Genomic DNA, 17,681 nt, shown 5'->3' on the forward strand with positions numbered 1-17,681 from the left:
AAAACCTCCCAGGGATGCTGTAGTATCTACTGTATCTACTAGGACTGATAAATTGAACAATATATATTACTATTTGCATTGCCCCAATGTTTATAGGGCCCAGCTGGGACCAGGCGCCTTTTATGTTAGTTTGTACAGCCGCGCAACAGAAGCCAGCTCCAGCTGTGAAGTTCTGGCAGCCTGAATGGGGACAGCAAGGCAAGACAGGGAAAACTCAAAGTCACACAGCAGGTGAGTGTCTGGGACAGATCCTGGGTGTCTCAGTTCCCAGTCCTGTGCCCTATCCATTCGACCCCGTTCTTTCTCATGACAAATGCCTTGGGAGAACACACAATAAACAAACACCTCTAATAAAGACCTCCCCTGTTCCTCTAAAACCAAGATCAGTTGAACAACTTTACAGGACTCCATTTCCCTCCTGCCTGCTCCCTAGTCTTCTAATGAGGGAAAGGGATCTTTATCTAAGTCAAAGCTGCCCCAGTGTTAGGTGTAGGGAGCCATAGTAAAACCAGCTGCTGCTACCACGCCGGCAGCCAAGACTCTCATTTGTTTTGGCTAGCGCTGAAGAATCAGCTTAGGCATCTTTGAGAACAAAATGGTGCATGGAACCGGTCCAAGCTGCAAAAGATAAGAAGCAATAAGAATCGCAACAGATTATTTGTCTGGTAAAACAGAAGGAGAATCCTATTGGAAAACCAAGAGGATCCTGGTCCAGTCCTGCGAACATAAGTTCTGTTTGTGTAGTGCCTCTTGGGCTGCACAACAGGTGCTAAGCTGCAGCTATTTCTGGCAAATAACAAATCGCTGCTGCCGAAAAGGAAGGACAGAGGACAGTGATTTCTGCACCACTGCTGCAAAGAGGAAGGATCTTCAGCAACACGGCCATGCTCACATCCACCAGGGCAGAGATGGAGGGGAGGGATGGAAGTATCGGGCTGGAATCAACGTAAATAACAACTTTAAATAACCAGTTTGCTCTCCTGTGATGTGGGAAACTGAGATTTGGTTGAAGATTAGCCACAGGCTTCCCTTACTGATTCTCAGCAAGGCAATTAACCTCTCTGAAACTGAACCAGGAATAAATCTTACCAACTCCTTATGCAGTTCACATTATTGGGCCCATTTTCTCCATGCCTTTTACATAGAAGGGGAGGAAGATGGGGAGTATGAGGGAGAGGGACCCAAAAGGGATCTAACCAAACATATCTGAAAGAAGTGAATAAATAATAGGGGAACTCAGTAACCAGATATAAGCTTAATAAGTGATAAGTGAAGACTGGCATAAATTCTAGGATTAGGTTCTCACTTGACATACTCCACCCTTGCTGTAATACCCTTAAAGGACCTAAAGTACTTTTTATTACATGAGGATCTATCTCTCTTCCTTAGCCAAGTGTAAACTTAACAGTACTTGAAAGTACTGGTTTCTTTAAGAAAATCATTTCTAACCATTCAGATTTAACACCACTTTCATTATAAGTCAGTTAATAATCTTCTGAAGTTCCCTTTCAGGTTTTGGTTCATTCAAACCCAACCCTGAACCAGGAAATGAAACCCAGAGAGGAGGTTCTGAACACACACTGAGCGACACCCACCTTCAGTCTAAGCAACTGAACTTTCACATATCTTGTGCTAAAAAAAGGAGCATATGATAGCAGTATCTGCAGGGATGTCACAAGGAAACAGTGTGCACAGGCATGGTGCTCACAGCTGAAGGTTTCTGAAAGGAAAGTGGTACCGTACGCAATGCAAGTGAAGCCAGATCCAAACCTCTGCAATGAAATCACAGAGACAACCGGACTCATTTCATCCCCAAACTGTGTTTGGTCCAGAGAGAGGGGTGGTGTGCCTGAAAATATGTTCTTTCTGTTCTTTCCTTCTTCAGCTCCATGAGATGATGCAATAAAAGAGACTGCTCCTCCCTATGAACCCTGCTTCCCTCAGCAGTGCATAGCATTTCTTCAGATTCAGGATGTTAAAGTCTTTATGATAAACACATCTCTGCAGCCAAAGGGATTTTTAATCTCACTTGATTTACAAGCATTTCATTGCATTTGGGTATAAAGTATTTTGATAGTATGGTGGAAAATGCAGGAGGGACCAATTAGAACAACTAAGTTAGTTAGATTTCTGTGTATTTGGAAAACAGGCTGCATCCTTTTAATAGGATAATCTAAATGGATCACCCTGATTGCAGAGTTTCTCTATAAATACCAGGAGCACTTCTGCAGCTAGTCCAAATGGAGGCAACTCCACTGAAGTTAATGGGACAAAGATCGTTGTGAGTGCGCAGCCCATGTGTAGGGTTAGACCCTGAAAAGTGGTGGGCATCTTTACTGCCCACAGAATTAGTGGGAGATCTGGGCAGCCCAAAGCCTGGTAGGACTGGGCCCTGAGCATAAAAGCCTTTGCTTTCACAGCCATATTATTAGTAGATGCTCAGCTTGCCAGCAAGACCCACTGTTTGGGGGTTTTAAGACTCACAGTCATGGTCTGAAACTAAATTACAAACCATTGGGCCTCAACCAAATTTGACTTGTTTCAATACCATCAGGGTGGTTTGAGTTTTTCTCAACTTGCAGTCATAGCCTACAACTAATTTGAAACATGTTGTGAAGGTCAAAACCCCCCGTCCCTGGGTTTACCTCTTGTCTTGTTTCTCAGGGTAAGTTCTTTACTCTTAGACCTAGTCATCCTTGGTTCCTACTACAGCTAAAGCAGAAAAAGAGACATAGGTTAGGGTACAACTCATGTATCTAATGATAAGATGAATCACATCCTACAAGTAGCATCTATTTCCTCTGTGGAGTACCAGTGAGTCTAGACAGACTGTGTGCAGGTGTCACAGCACGGGCTACAACACCTGCCACATCTACTCATTCCTGAAAGCATCCACATGAGGAGAGAGGAGCAAACACAGAGAAAATTAGATGTCAGTGCACGCTGATCTTAAGTCACAACTAACACCATTCTCTATCAATGAGGGACGATGAATGTGTCATACTCAATGTCAGAAGGATAATTCAAGCTGGTTAGGTTGGCTGGGATTTTCACATGTGCACTCCTGCTCAAGGGATTGACTGTACACCATTCCTCCTGCCTTCTGCCACTGTCCACACAAGCTCACTGCCCTTCCTAAGCCTCAGCTGACCAGACTTTATTCTTATTAAGTAAATCCTCTGACTTCCAACAGTTACTTGATTTAAGACAAAGAAGGGAAAGGAAAATGATACCTGCTTTCTGCAGAAGTGCTTTTCCAGGGGCTCCCTACCTTACATTTGAACTAGGAAATGTCACACCTGGACTCAAGCAAAAGCTGGGGAGCATCTTTGATCCCCTTTGAAATTTCCACAGGCGGCTTTCATTTAATTTTCCAGGCTTCTTTGCCTTTCTCGTGTAATAATAGCTGATATCATTTAGTGCAAAGCACAACAGCAGCCATTAAAAATGGTTATTAGTCTGGAACTGCTTTCTTAATAGGAAACACACATGCCACACTCTGGGAGTTCAATGTTTTTTTAATAGACTTCAAGGTAAATGCCACTGTGACCCTTATTCTTAAGGAGGGAGGGAGAAACAGGGAATATGTTTCTCGGCCTGAGATTTTGCCCTTAGGCAGAGCCTCGGGCAGGAGGTGGAGCAGCTCCACCTCCCCTCCACTCCTCCCTCAGGAGGGACCCTGCCTCTGAGGATCTGCTCTTCTGCAGCGACTCATTGCTGCTGGAGGGGAGGAAGATGCATTAGCACTTGAGCATCCTTCCTCCCCACCACCCAGCTGGTGCAGAGGAGCAGAGCCACAGCTCAGCACACTGACAGCCTTCTCCTCCCTCTGCTCAGCCTCTCCCTGCCTTCTCCTTCCCACAGGCAGAACAAGGCCTTTGCAGAAGTGGGGTGCCCTTCAAGGTAACCCTCACAAACCTCAGATAGGCTGCACGTTCTTGAACAGTGGCATTAAGACTGACAGCAGTCTGGCCTTAATGTTCCCTGTGACTGGCCACATGCCCCTTCTAGAGCAAGAGATACTAAAAATTCCTGCCTTGGGGAAAAGTAGAACAGTATATGCCAACCTTCAGCAGACTGAAGCCATTCAGTGTGATGTGGAACTACACAGCTAACATTTACAAGTAACATTGGTACTTAAGACCTTGAAGAGCTTTCTTTTATTACTTTCCATTCTCCCACACCTGACCCTGGCATTTAAAAGCAGAACCTGGGACCTCCTAAATGCAAATAATAACAGCACTGCAGAATAAGGACAGAGGGGAGTTACTGGAGGTGATGGAGAAACTCTGAATCCACAGTTTCCACTCTTTCCAGTTCTTTATGTTACCTGATAAAAGATATTCCCCTTCCTTCCAAGTGTATTTCACTAACAGGGTATTCTATTTGCACTGGCAGAGAACGTCTACTTCCTATCTGATGTTTGCATTGGGGTTTGTTGTTGTTTTTGCTCCTTTCATCACCTTATAAAGGCCACACGACGGTTGCGTGATGTTGAGACTTTTGACAGATGTAACATATGTGCAACAATATTTATCATTTATTTAGCATGCTGGGTATAGCGGCTGGCAAGACGCTGCCATGCCTGACTTAAAGGCTGCTGGCATTTCCATTAGGTACAATCCCATCATGCAGGGGGTTAAGAATTCAGGCATTTCAAATCGCATCAGGCTGAATCATGATTCAAATCAGAAAAGCCAGTTTTTGGTTCACTAAGGGCTGACAAAGTGGGGATAAGGGGAGGGTCAGGAGGAGCAGCAATTGATGGCAGGTCACGAATATGTTCCTCTTTTTGAATGGATGACGAGGTTAATGCTTATGCTTCTCAATAACTGGGGAAGGGGGTTCTGCACTGCTCAGATGCAGCTCTCAGATACAGTATTTCACGGTGGGATTTTCAAAGGCATTCATATCTTGGCCTAGCTGTCTTGCTGCTACAGACAATTTCAGTAGAAGCAGACATAAGCCAGTAGTCATCCGCTTTGAACATCCCACTGCACAGTGTCTGACAGTTGCATTTTAAGGACCACATGCCTGCCAGACACAGAAAGCCTCCTGCTACGTACCGAGGTCCTGCAGCTCACAAGAACAGTGAGAAATGTCTGTGCTGACCTATGCTGATGACGAGACACAGCAAGACCGGAACAACCTGAGCCCCAGGTCTGGTTCAGGAGCTCAGCATCAAACCCTCTGTGCTGTCTCAGTGTCTGTCAGGTGTGACAAACAAATGGACAAACACTTCCACCCTGGATTCAGGGCTGGAAAGGGTAGCTCAGTGCAAACAACCTTCCTTAAGCCATCCTTATAAGCAGGATACAGCTTATGGGTTTAGCCATCATTTCACTATTCTTTTTCCCGTTCTACCCCCCCCAAACCACCAAGGATTGACAGTTCACCCTGAACCTGGCTTGCCTGAAAAGCAACAAGAAGAATCCTTTAACTTCTGCCCAGTTGCAGCTTTTTCTGTTCTCATGGAGCAACAACATACCACACATTTCATAATTAGGGTGCGAGTGAGAGATAAGGCCATCGGTCTGTGCACATGAAAGGAATGTGCTGGGTGTGGAGAGATGGTGCTGAAAGGAAGAAGAGTTTTATATGGGCTGGAAAAGGCTCTGGGAGAGCAGGGTTATGGAAGGGGGAGCTGCATGTGTCAGTGGGAAAGTGCACAAGAGTTAGGAAAATGCAGTTTCCCTCCAAGCTCTGCCTTAAAAGGATTAAAAAGAGGCTGGTAAAAAACACTTAAGTTGGATTTTGTATAAGCACACACATTTGTGAGGGAGGTTTGGCATTCAGGTAATAGGAACAAGTGTTCTGTAGTGCTGCTCACCCCAGGAGGGACACAGCCAAGGGAGAACCTCTGACTGTGGCTGTCACTGAGGTCCTGCAAACCTGCCAGCTCGGGGCAAAGGGAAAGGGCTGTCTTTTCCCTGGGAGCCTTTTGCACAAATCCACCTCAAGATAATATTTATAAAGGCCCACTCTGCATTTTGGAGGGCTTCTGTGTTTGTTTGTTTTCAATAGCCTTGGGTTTGGCATCAGAGCCTCGGAAACCGCACATTTTTACAAGCTTCCAAGGCAAAAAAAGACCTTAGCCCGAACACAACAGCATTCTACTATGGCAGAGGTGGACGACAGCAGTATTTGCTGAATAAAACCAGAGAAAAGTCAAGAAAGGCAAAATTGCAGCAAAATACAGAACCTACAAAATCTGCTATTTATTCTGCTCTCTGCTACCAATGAATTACGTGACCTTTGGCGAGTCACTTGACGTCTTTGTGCCAGTCTCGATCCTCAGACCTTGGGCTTGCTTCCTCCGATTAAAACTCTGGGCTCTGAGCCCACAGCACTGGGCCTGCTGCACTTCTGACCTTTCTGGGGACTTAGAGCTGAAAACACCAATAAATGCCCGATATTCACTTCCAGCCATAACCTTCACTGACCAAATAGGAGATGGAGATACATCTGAATACTGGAGCCTGGTGTTAATCATGTAAAAATGCCTAGGTATGAGTAAATATAGGAACTATCAGCCTAAAAACCTCCTCACTTCATCTTTTACCCCCCCAGTTTGCTCTTAACACACAGGTCTCATGGATATGGTATTCTGCACTGTGCTGCTATGAGAAGGCTGTCCCAGAGCATCAGGTGCGGGAGCAGCGAGGAGCTCCTTTGTCTCAGATAAAGAAGCTCTCCTGATTTCCACCACTGCAGCATCCAAAGCTTCGTTCCAAAGAGCCTTACATAGATTTCTGTCAGTGATAAACTAAGGAATCACCTAAAAGCAGTACACCGTTCTCTTGTTTTTAATATATATTTAAATGCAGTGTTTCTACCTGACAGCCGTTCTTCTGGGTGTTTTCTCCTCTGGGCAATGCACTAGTGGAAGCAATACTTAAGCAGCAGGCTGACTACAAAGACGCTCGTACCAAAGCCTCGCATTTTACTAACAAAAGCAGCACATGAACCCCCTGTATAAATGGTGTGGGGCATTCTCCTAAAATCAATCAAGCTCTATTCTTCGGTTTAAGCCCAATCTCATTGTCTACTTCTTCCTCCGGAGGCCGATTTCTGCCAGGTAGAAAATTAAGTTTCCTTCACTTTTCTTCCCCTACACAATTTTGCAGTGTTTCGGCACCGTTGTTCGGTGTGGGAAACCGACTTCCTGTCTCAATAAACAAGTGCACACAAGGCTTTTCTGGACACATAATGGGGGCTTTTTTTTTTCTCTTTTTTTCCCTTTTTTTCTTTTTTTTTTTTATTTTATACAAAAATCATTCCGCACTTAACACATCAATGAAGCCACTTAAGCTCTACTGCATCTGAATTAAAGGGGGAATTGTGTGATCAAAGAGTGTGAAGGAACCACACATGGAGTTCTTCAGACACTTTACTTTTGTTACATTTGATACATAACAAACCCAATAAATATGCTTATCCCAGTAGCCCATTTCATTATCTCATATCCTTATGTTTAAGAGCATTTCCTTTAAGAGCTTCCCCCCCCACCCCCCTTTTGTTTTACAGCATCATAGTTTTGAGGAATCTATTTTAAATTAAGATGCTAAAAAGACATAAAAAAGCATTTTTTCCTTCCTGGGTATGCTCAAACAAGACCAAAAATCCCTCTACCCTCCGAGTTTCTTCACTGAGCTGAATGTATCTATTCCATGGCAGAATAGATATATTCATGGCAGATCCATGTGCAGTAACCTCCAAAAGGCATTATTAGAGGAGGACACAGGCAAGGAGAGGAATGTTTCCTAAAACTCTTTGCAATAATTCTTTGCATATTCAGCAGTCTTCCCTACACTATACATCAAATTGCTTGGAGAAATAAAGATTTCATGTACCTTCCCTGATGCTTTCAGCCCTGGGAATAATGGCAGATTTACAGCTAAGGGAATTTCTTCAGGATTACATCAAAAGAATGAAGATTATAGATTCTGCCCATTTTTTCCCTGCTGTTTCACATGGAAGTGACAGTTTTCTCCAGCCAAAAAAGAAGCTGCAAGGTCTCATTTTTGAAAGTGGACAACAGTGATTTCTGGCTGGGCAAAGGGTCTGCTGCCAAAATAGCTCTGGCTGAGCCAAAGCAGGACCTTGTTCAGTCCCTACAGTGTTTGGGATGCTATGATCTATACCCCTGCAGAGTAGAGGGTCAAATCAACTGCACCTGTGATGTACCTATATTTACACAATGAGTTTCAACAGGAATTCTGTTGGAAACTGGGTGCTCAGAACTATATATAATATAGTCTACCACAAATAAACATTGTAAAACATTCACCTTCCTTCAAGATAACTTATTTGGAGGTAAATAACAGATGCTTTTAGCAGTTGTTCATTAAAATGCATTTTAAAATGTAATCTTAAAAATTGCCTTTGCATCTTCTTGGTTTTCCTGTCTTCCCCCCACTTTCCCCAAGGGGTCCTGGCAGAAACGGTTGAGACAAGATCTCATATCCATTGCAACACTGAGATCAGAACCCACTTTGGTAAACCCACTTTCTGCCACACAAGATTGCTTTTCTTCCTTTCCTAAAACTGGATGAGGAATTATCCTGCCCTAAAATCATAGATTGAATTGAATACATCTAAATGTTTGTCACTCACGTGCAGCAAAGGCAGTGGGAAAACAGCACCTGAAATACCAGGGAAAAAGGTATTTTCTGCTCTGTTTAATTCTTATCATTAACTATCACGCTGTTGTAACAAGCACGGCCTGGTTATAGCTCCCTTTGTTTCTGTCTTGTCGCTTCCCAAAACAAAACAACTAAACAAAACAACCCCCTGCCAACAAGACAGGGTCTCAACTTCTAAGTAGGACACATCTTCATCTCTTCGCTCCAGCTGAGCTCCCACTGAAGTTAGTAGGGACTCAGCTAAGCAGAGATGAGGTAAGACTCGCAATATTTGACCCCGTGTCCCTCGACCACAATCTATAAATGCCTTTTACAGCCCAGAGAAATCTAACACTCTGGTAACAGAGTTCTCCTGCCACCACGTTCTTAACCACAAGTTTAACAGTGTTTTTACGGTGTCTGCCATGAAACACAGTTCCTGAAATCATGGAAAGCTGTGACAATGGCAGTTCTCATTAAAAAGGGGATAGAAACAGAAAGAAGATGCCCTTAACACTCATGGTTGAGGAGGAAGATCTTGTAAAAGTGAACCCAAAGAGAACCGACAGTTTCAAAAGCTAGAAGGCAATGAGAATAAATCCCACGTATTGCTTTCCTAATCTCATCGCTTTAAGACTCATGATGTTAGGCACCTGACACTTGAGTCTTGAATGCTTCAGTTAGCAATACTACACCAACACCTCATTGCTGCGAAGTGTAAAAAGAAAGTGCTTGGCAAGGACAAAAAAGGAGGATAAAACCAGCAGCCTGGCTGATACTAAAAGGTAATAGTAATATATCAACCGAAACAGCCACCCTAGCCCTTTGTTTGTGGTGCATGGGGATTCATTTCCATCTTTTTTCCTTCCTCCGTTGCTTTTCTGAATGCAAATCCATATTGGTCATTAAATCAAAATTGAAGAAATATTTAGCAGCCAGCAGCTGGGTGGCAAGAGCCTGCTCTAACTCCTTTAAGCTCCTGCATCCCATTTATTGGTGGTGTGAAATATCTATCCTACGCACATCCATGTTATCATGCCTGAAATGGTCTAGTTGAAACAAACAGGAAGAACAGGATAACATTAAAGGCATTTTTATCACCTCAGGTATTCCCACAATTGAAATCCTCATCCAATGATGGCCTTTTGTCTCACTCTCTAAACAGAAGCTTTTTAAAGGCAACTGTACTGGGTGTGGTAGTCCAGCAGCAGTAGTGGTTCTAATCACTTTTTGCTTCTGAGAAGATATGCTTTGGGGGAAACTAACAGAGGAATAATCCAATACTAGCTTTTAAACCAGGAATTTCAGGGAAAAGGTGGAAAGGCTGTCAAATCTGGCTGAAGTCCTTGCCAGAACAGTTCAATGATAATGAAACAAAGCAGCATTTAGTATTTACAGATTAAATAGAGAAAAGAGACCTCAAAGACCCACTCCTCTTCACTAAACCACTGCAGATATCTAGTGTGGCAATATACTTGACGATCAAGCTAATTTCCCGTTCAGAATTTCTTAATCTTGATCTGAATTGTGAAGCAGACTTCAAAAAGAAAGAGGTGGATATTCAAGTGGGGCTGCTTGGTTTGTCCTGCTGTACGAAATAAGGTTTCCCTAGGTGGATTAATTCAGTTAACCTTAAAAACCGCTATACATACTAGATATAGGGCTTAGAAAAGCTGGCATCTGGATCCCTTCCTAAGATCTAGAACTTAAGCTTCAGTGGAGCCACTGGAAACACCAGTTCCACATATGAAAATAGTACAGAAATGTATACACTTTATATATACACTTTATACACATGTGGAGCAAGGAGACAAATAGTATCAGCCTTCCTCTAGCTGTCCCACAACTGCATCTCACTTTGAGAATAGCATCATTCTCTGCAAGGGAAGATTTGTAGCACAGGATATAACTCATCATGAGCAAAAGTGGGAATCTGAGCCATGACATTTTCATTTGAGGCATATTCAAAGGTAGGAGAGTCACTCTATTTTGAGTGAACTTTAGATAAGCACGCACTGTGCCATGGGTTTGGTCTACTCACAGCATTCCTCAGATTTTCACTGTAGTAGGAGGAAAGAAAGAAGGAGATTAAAAAAAGAAAAGAAAAAAAAGAAAGAAAGAATAAAAGGGAAAAACAGAAAGAAAGAGTTTTCTTTACAGGAGGTGTTTTATTGTGTCGATAACCAAAGGCTGGATTCAATAAAGTCTCCATCTGGCTCTCACACAGAGCAACCTCTTCTAAGACCTCGCAGCAGCCCTCCTCACCTCCAGAGCAGGTTTTGGAGGCTTGTGAGCCTTTGCATGGGTTTCCCTCCTGCCACAGCAGGACAGGGCTTTTTACTGGGTAAAACCCATAGAAAGCATCTCTCTGACTTACACTTACTTTGGAGATTGAGGGTGACTTCAAACCCAGAGGATGTGCCAAGTGTGCTTCAAAATCTTGGCCTCAGAGAATCAACTATTCCCTACATGCCAAAATACAAGTAAAGCTAAAGTAGTTGTTGAAACACTGCGTGTAGAGTTTACTGAGTGAGGTTCCCTGGCTTCGCTTACAGAGGGGGCCAGACAAGCTGTTTATGAGGGTCTCTTATGGCTTTACCGTCTACAAATACAATTCCATCACCCAACTGAAACTCAGTCAACAACTGGGGTTTGTATTGTGGCTGAATCAGAACATAGGGTTAAAAATGCTCAGAAATACATCAAGCCCTGTCCTGCTGCCCTTATTTTCTAATCTATCACATACTCGGGTACCAGGATTATAAGCACAAAATAAGAGCAAGGAAAGGCAGTGAGATAAATGATACACACATAAGTAGACAGAAACGATTAATTAGATAGATCTGATAGATGTTTAGTCCTTTCTCAAGGAAAACAAATATCAACTCCCAAGGACTTGGTTTTTTCCTTATATTGTGAGATTTGATCAATAAATCTTGGTTAACATATTTTTTCCCATCATCAGCATTTTAATTCCTGTGTAAGTTAATTCCTTCTCTGTTAATTCCCACACAGCCTTTCCTCCTCCTGAAAGTTCATTTTATAGCTGGCATTTTGGCTCCCATTTTGTTTCGCAGCAAAGGCAGAGACAGACAATAACAGCAAAACCTATTCCTTCACAGATAACACTCGAGTCTTGTTACAGAATTTTCAGGCTGTAAATCAACTCGAGAAGCTAATTTAAGGATATTCACTTGCACTATTCGGGGCTGTATAAACATTCCAAATTCCAATTTTTCATGAAGACATATGCAAACATTTAAAAGGGATTTAAAGAGCCATTTCTGCAGTTAAGAAGATCGAGATCGAGCATTTTATTTTGCCTCGATGAGATTATCATGTAATATTAATATAGAGAAAAAAAATACTTCCAGTGCCTCTATGTATTTATGAGGTCCTAAGGGAGAGCAGAATTCCTTTAGCCGAGAGGAAGGCTGGAGGAAACTGCAAGAGTAAGAGCGACTGTTGAAACATCAAATACATGACAGAATCCGTTCATCCACTGCCATTTCTGCGAAAGTGCTGTGGTATTGGCTTTCACTGTATCTGCTGGTTTAATTGTTTCTGCCTGTTCATTTCTTTGTCCGCTGAAACCACTAGCCTAAGGGAGATTTAAAAATCAAAAGGTAGGGCCGAGGTTGAACAGGAAATGAACACTGGTGTTGCGGCGTTATTAAAGTAAAAAGTTCAGAAGTGGCTCTAGGAACCAGCGTATTAATACACACTTTAAGTGCCATCTCCCTCTCTCTCCCTGCTCTTTTTGTTGGTGGGTTGCTGCTCCAAATGAACCCGAGATCCGCGTGGCAAAGCACTGGGTTTGTGAATCTGAAACGGGAATGCTGCTTCCTAGAAGCCTTTCCCAAGGACCCCTCTAATGAAAAGATCTGCATTTGATTTGGTGCCATCGCAACCATCCCTTTTCCCCGTGTATCCCTTATCCATGTGGGAGTTTGTGTAGACAGAAAGCTCGAGCGGGGAAAGAGAGCAACACGCTGATTTCTATTTTCGGGTGGGGGAGCACAAAGTGAACTCCCAAAGTTCAGAGCTCCTCACCCCTGCAGGCTGGATATAACACCAATGACACACGTAATGAAAATAAACAGAGCTGGCATTAGGATCCCTGCGAGGAATTCTTTTCCCCCCTTTTCTAAGTGCACTCTATCTTTCTCCTCCACTATATCTCCCTTTCCTTTTTCTCTGATCTCCAGGACAAAAGATTCAACAATCAGAGATTCAAACGCCAAGCAAGGAGGATATGTACTTAAAACACCACATGGCCAATAAAACCTATTTTACAACATTATCTCACCTTTAACAAGCAAATTGACCAATGTAAGCAAAAACTGACCCCCAAATCCTTTTATGAAATTGCCAAAGAAAACCTTCCCTCGATTACAGCTATTGAAACAGCCACACGATTAGCAGAGAAAATACTCGGGTTTTAAGGAATCACAGCACTGGGTGTTTCACTGCGTAAATGTGCTCCTAACCAAAAGGTATGAGGCCACAGATCTCAGGAATTAATTTGGGTTAATTCAAATGGCAAAGATGAGGTAGGCAAAATAACAAGCAATTACCTTTTCCTGCCTTTGAAGAACAATGAATTTGGGACTGCTCCAACTTCAGAAAGAGTGATTACAGATTTTTATGCTCAGGCAAACCTCTACCTATTTTAACGCACACAACATATACATGTGTATCCGCACACTACATACGTACTTTCTATGTCCATACACTTATCTGTATTCCATAACACTCTGCACTTGAAGGATTAATTAAAGATAAAATTCAATTATTTATTATATACCCTGCTAATTATTTCTGAAGCTCTATAAAGAGAGCAGGAAAGCTAACCAACACAAGCCATAATTAAGCAGAAAGGCAGCATTTGTGTGGTCATTTGGCGAATTCACCGTACAAAACGCTTATCATTTAACCATTTCCTTTATATTGTGCATCAGGGTGGAAAGGTTTGAAAGCAAGGCAGAATTCCAAATCTGACTTCAATATATTTTGGAGGAGGGAAATATCTATTTCTATGAGTATCGACAATCGCTTTAGTGGATAATAAGCAACGTTAAATAAAACATGTAGCTAAATAGGCATTAAAGGCCTTTTACATACTTGGAAGAAAAGAAAACAGTTTTTTCCCTTTCTTTTTTCTCTCCCCATGCTGCAGACTGCAGGCATTTTGGTCTATCTCTGTCAAGTGCAATTCTTTCTTGATGAATGACAAGGTACGATAATAGGCTGCCGTTACCAGGGCAACCAGACAGCAGAGCTGTGTGCCTTGAATTTTGTCATCTGAAAATGAAACCAGAAGCAAAAGAAAAGCTGAGAATCTAGCGACAGATTAACTCATGGGGGGGGACTGACGGGGGGAGAGAGCGCGGGAGGAGGAAGGAGAGAGCAGGGGGGAGGGGGGAAAGGGGGCTACATTACAAGCAATTAAAATTACTGTAATATGTGGTATGTGTGTATCTGCGTGTGTCTGTGTTGCAATTTCAGATATCATTTGTCAATAGGCTTTTATCCTTCTTCTCGCTGCCACTCTCTTTGTTCCAGAAATACACAGAAAGCTTTAAAAAGTACCTTTCAGAGGCTCTCTAGCACATCCACCTTTACAATAGGTGTCTTTGCGATGCTGCTCTTCACCCGACTTCCAGCAGCACCATACCCAGTTCCCCCCAGTCCCACTCAGCCCCTAAGAGCCCCTGGGAGTTGATGGTGGGGAACCAACACTCATTTCTGTAGTTTACGCTGGGCACCTGGTATGGAACCTTCCTTTGCATACAGTTGTTCAATCCATGGCTAAATAATGCCCCTCAACACAAGGATTCATCCAATGCCTTCACTTTGGGCTGGGGAAATCTCTGCTACGGTCTCTGTGATGTCCTCCTGGATCAGACCCAGCCACCGTGAACCACAGGCACTGGATCATGGATGCAAAGTTAGGGGGGCATTCAGCAGAAGGTTGAAAGCAGAAAGACTAAAGAGGAGTCAGTTGCCAAACTCTAACCTGTGATCAACAGGATGTCTGGATCTGGACTTAGCTTGGGCTTGGACCTTTTGAAGATGAGCTAAAACTGTATCAGTCTATTTCTTTCTTTGTACCCCCAAATCTGAATAAAATAGAATCAAACCACACAAGTCTTGGGTTTTAACAAAAATACCTAACCTGCAAAGCTCGACTGTTGATGCACAGCATAACACAGCCACTGGCTTTCACAAACACACCATAATATTCATAGCTGAAGAAACCCCTCTGCCTGCTCAAGGCATATTAACTAAACCTGTAGCACATTTCCCCAGCAGTGTAACTTGAGACCTCATAATAGTCACGTTTCAGAGCCACCATCTTCCATAGCCTCCACAGATTCTACAGACGTCTTTTACTAAGCTCTTGGGTGATCAGATAAAACCTTGCTCCTACCATTCTGTGGAAGAACCGTTGATAAAATGAGCCTTCTATAATTTCCCTGCTGTCCCTCAGGCAAAACTCCCCATGATCCTTGTAAAGTGTGGGTGAATCATTAGGCTCCCATGCCCAAGAAGAGGCTTTTCTGCCAACTTTAAGGATGAGGAAACCAACATGGAGAAAAGCTGCCTTAGTCAGACCCCTTTGAAGAGCCAGTGGGACTCTTCCATTATACTTCAGCTGGGTTTGGACCAGGCTTTACCAGCCTCTCATGGCGCTGGAAACAGGAGACCTAGTACTCCCAGCTCACAACTGCCATAAGCCAGATTTCTTCCCAACAAGCTTTCTCTCAACACACATTGATTTAAAATGTAGTAATTCAATTAAATAAGAACGCAAGGCAATAAATGTTGCTTAACCAAAATTACTCCACCTTTGCACAGGAAAATTATACTCTAAGCATGTCAGTCATAAAGATGACATGTTCTTGAAATAAAAATTCATAACTTATGCATGTCTTTACATGGGGAAATCAGTTACCTGATTTTTAAGGTATCTAAAGGAAGAGATCATTCCTAATGCTTCTCCACAGACACCCAGTATAATGGCTTATAGAAGAATGACTTAATTTTTTGGCATCTTGACTGCTTTTGAATATTTTCCATGGAAAAATGAAGGAATATCATCACTTGCATGATTGACTTTTTTGCCATGACAAGTCCAGGACATTTCAGTTCTGATTTATTTTTTCGCTTGACTACTGTTCTATGACTGTGTCTACATGGCATTGAGGAGAGGAACCCCTGCTATCTCTGGCATCAGTAGCACTCTAGTTGCATCAGCAGCTTCATTCCACATAGACTAATTAGCCTGGTTTTCAGGCAAGAATCTTGCACTAACTATAGTTATGCTGTTTTGAAGCCAGGTTAATATCATCTACGTGTTACATGTACCTTTAGCTGACATCCTGCACAGGTACCAGGAAGCCAGTGATGTTTTCAGGCTGAAGGAGTGATGTGGCTACTTCATTTGCCAGTCTCCATTTGAGCAAGGTCACTAAGGCAATGACAAACTTGGTTTATTGGAAGTTGCATTCCAAACCCTTCATTGAAAGCTGGCTTATTCCTTCTGCACATCTTTTCCATTCAGTTTTCAAGTGGTAACAGGAATCTTCATTCGAATTTGTCTATTACCAACTGGGTTTATAAAATGTGAAGGTTTTACTGTTGGTGATGTTATCTTCTAACTGCCAAATCAATTTGTCTAATTGCAATTTATATGTTTATTATTTTCCTGCTTTTTCCAGCCTTTCAGCATTCTCCTGGGTTTGTATTGTGACAAAGGAACAAAAGAAGTTCTGCTTTATCTATCTGACTCACTAACTCCCCAAAATAAGGAGATTTGGAGAACACAGTAAAATACAGCACTTGTCCAGCTACTCCATGTCAGTTTTATTTGACCCTTATCACATATCATGTACCATAGCTTTCTTTTGCCCTATAGGAGATCCCATGGTTGAATGTCAGAACCATGAAACCAAGCTTTGGGAAATGCTCCTTTAAACCTTGGGCACACCTTAGACCTGTGCTTTGGCCAAATGGCAAAGCAATCATTTGAAAAGAAAATATCTACATATTAATCATATTGACTAATTCTAAACTGCTTTGCTAGCTCTGCCTAAGCCCACAGCTGGATGAAGAAATACAGAGTATAGCCATCATGACTATGGGTTATATTAGAGATGAGATTGAATTAAGGCTTCCTTAGTTTCAGAGCCATGTCTTAACCACTAGACCACTACTGCTGCTTTACTTTACTAATCCTCCTTGTGTGCACCTCTGTGTTAATTCAAACTGAAGCTCAATTAAGGCTCTTCTTGTCCCTGATAAGACCAGGAAGCTGTAGAAGAGCAAGCTGGAGTTTACTCAGCCTCATGCATCCATCAGCAACATGTCAGCCAGCTTCCAGTTATTAGCAGCGATGATGGAAGAGACACATGGAAAAGGGTGGGGTATTCAAACCCCTTGTTGAGCACAGAGAGGTGACAGCTCAACAAATCACCTTCGGATTTGTGAACTCAGCAGATAGTTTCTGGAAGTTGTTGAGAGAAAATAAATATGGAAAACCACAATGTCATTTCTAAGAGTCACTTTTCAGAGCCTGACCGCATTTTAAGTATCTGTTAAGTGATGTCCTTTCTCCTACCATGCTTCTGGCCAAAACCAATGTTGTATCAATCCCCTGACAAAGACAAGTTTGATGCTGGAATTCCAGACACCAAAACAAATAATACCACCTACAGCCCTCGTGAGTCACAGAACTCATGTGATTTAAACAGGAAAAAGAAAGCAAAAACCAAACCCCAACTCATTCTTACTATAAGAGGCTCAAGAAAGGAAATAACTCGGTTAGCAAGGCTTTCCCTTTGTGAATGATCAAAGGAGACAGAAGGATTTATAAGTATTCTGAATTAACACAAAAAAGACTTTTTAGTATACTTAATGAATTCAATATCACCCTGCATGGTTTGACCTCACGGACAGCCTCTCTGAGAACTATCTGCCTGTGGCAATGTGCACAGCTTAATTCCTATGAAGACTGATGCTCCTGCATTCCTATGCGGTGGATGTGACCCAGCC

This window comes from Melopsittacus undulatus, chromosome 15, assembly GCF_012275295.1.
Source record: "Melopsittacus undulatus isolate bMelUnd1 chromosome 15, bMelUnd1.mat.Z, whole genome shotgun sequence".
NCBI lineage: Eukaryota > Metazoa > Chordata > Aves > Psittaciformes > Psittaculidae > Melopsittacus > Melopsittacus undulatus.